The sequence below is a fragment of the Berghia stephanieae genome, chromosome 5 (assembly GCF_034508935.2).
Source record: "Berghia stephanieae isolate SIO BIC M18660-M18661 chromosome 5, UCSD_Bste_1.3, whole genome shotgun sequence".
Lineage (NCBI taxonomy): Eukaryota > Metazoa > Mollusca > Gastropoda > Nudibranchia > Aeolidiidae > Berghia > Berghia stephanieae.
The window spans coordinates 58,580,416-58,582,915 of NC_088364.1; the positions used below are offsets into that span (position 1 = coordinate 58,580,416).

Below are 2,500 nucleotides of genomic sequence, written 5' to 3' on the forward strand. Positions count from 1 at the left end.
TGTATTAACCAGTCCATCAAAATGAATATATATTGGGTGGGATAAGGAGGGAATTTAGGAGCAGAATATATTATTATATAAGCAGATTCTTGTCATATTTCTTAGGATTACGAGTCAAAGTACTTTCCATCGGATCTAAACGGCCCAGCTACCCAATTACTGCTTGAATCACATTTTAAACCTTGAAAAAAATCGTGACTCCACCGTCCCTTCGTATATATATAACAAATTTTAATCAATATATTTCTCTCTCACTCTCTCTCTCTCTCTCTCTCTCTAATCTGAGAGAGAGAGAGATAGATAGATAGATAGATAGATAGATAGAAAGAGAGAGAGAGAGAGAGAGAGAGAGAGAGAGAGAGAGAGAGAGAGAAAGTTATTGATTAAGATTTGTTGGCCGTATTAACTTTCTATTTCTTAAGATGTCTTTAAATATTTACTTCACACTCCGCGTAACTCAGACCAAACAAAGATTTTCACTGAATTGTTTTCTTTGTTTATCGACGACGAATTAAGATATTTCAATAAATGTGAACACCCAAAATAGCACATTTTCTGCTTGAACCACGCTAAATGCTGTATATAATTTATATTTCCATTTCATGCAGTGCATGTCACCCGATATGCATTATAGGTACGAGAATGCTTGATAATGTTGGTTAGAGCATTTAAAAAAAAATAATTAAGGTCACTCACGATTTAATTGCCTTTTCTATGTCCTCCATTTCGTCATTTATCCGTAGTGTGGATCATAGAGAAACAATTGTATCAACACTACGGATTAATGTCGACTGACGAAATGGAGGACAGAGAAACAATTGTATCGGCAAATAAAACGTGAGTGACCTATTTTCATATATATATATATATATATATATATATATATATATATATATATATATATATATATATATACTTATGTTATAAGGGCATTTAAGGAACACTTGGTCCATTTTAAATCCCTATTACTGATATGATATGATATGATATGATATGATATGATATGATATGATATGATATGATATGATATAATATGATATGATATGATATGATATGATATGATATGATATGATATGATATGATGTGATATGATATGAATAATCAGCTTTCGGCGATAGATCAAATATATTACTGGTTTGGTTGTCATTTACATCGGAATCTTATAAACATAACATTGTTCTATGATTTATATTCCATGTGTATTGTGTGCACTGTGTATTTCGTCACTAATAATTTGGATGAAAGGGTAATCCGAAATGTCATAGGATTATTTACATATTCCCAATGAAGCGAAGATTATTAATTAGTCTTCAGTTTATTTTGGAAAACATGTGCATATTTAACCCGATAACGGTGACTACGAAGCGACTCGGGCTCTAAGCTCGCGTGACACAGCTTTTCAGGAGTCCTTGGACTCCCATGGAAGCATAGGCCATCAACAACTTTTCTCTATCTAACTCTTTCCTAGGCCATCATCTCCAGCTCTCTCCGGATGGTCCCTCGATTTTGAGGTGTCCTTGGACTCCCATGGAAGCATAGGCCATCAACAACTTTTCTCTATCTAACTCTTTCCTAGGCCATCATCTCCAGCTCTCTCCGGATGGTCCCTCGATTTTGAGGTGTCCTTGGACTCCCATGGAAGCATAGGCTATCAACAACTTTTCTCTATCTAACTCTTTCCTAGGCCATCATCTCCAGCTCTCTCCGGATGGTCCCTCGATTTTGAGGTGTCCTTGGACTCCCATGGAAGCATAAGCCATTAACAACTTTTCTCTATTTCTTTCCTAGGCTATCATCCCCAGCTCTCTCCGCTGGTCCCTCGATTTTCTACAGAATTGAACGCCTCCGGCTGTTTCTTGACAGTTCCTTTTTTTTCTCTCTTTCCTTGTGGAGTTCATGTCAAAGCCTGTCCATATACTTATGTGGTCTACATCACTGCATATATAACTCAATTTACGAAATTTGCACATCTTTCCGAGTTTTCTCAGCCAGCCACATATATTATCTGTTGATTTTCAGAGGTTGAGACCCATCCATTTCCGTCTATTGATCAAAGACAGAACAAGTTCTTGGTTTGACTTTTCCCCCCAAATTGCTAATTCATCTCGGTCCATCTGATTTTGCTATTTAATATGTTGAAATCGGTGGGTGTGCTGGCATTGCCAAATATATAATGTATGAGTATAAAATACAATCTGGCCGGGAAAGGATTATTAAGACATATATAAGAGTGACCGTATTGAATTTATCTTCTGTACCTAAAATATCTTCGCTAATGATACCAAAAATAGACTAGTAAGTAAACAAATAAACAAATAAATGGATTAATGATTAATGAGTGAATTCATAAATAAATGAATGAAGAAATTGATAGATAAATAAGTAAATAAATAGATAAATAAGTAAACAAAATGGCGTTATGAATAAGTTCTCATTCCAATCAAGTATATGGCTTAAATACAAAACGCGTTTAAGGTTTATTAATCTGGCAGCTTTGATG

At 35.0% G+C, this 2,500-nt stretch overlaps 1 protein-coding gene across 2 annotated transcripts in view; it reads left to right on the plus strand.

The window, feature by feature from the left end:
• LOC144973322 (uncharacterized) overlaps positions 1-2,500 on the plus strand; it is a 176,329-nt gene that overhangs the window by 27,862 nt on the left and 145,967 nt on the right. The window lies entirely within an intron of this gene.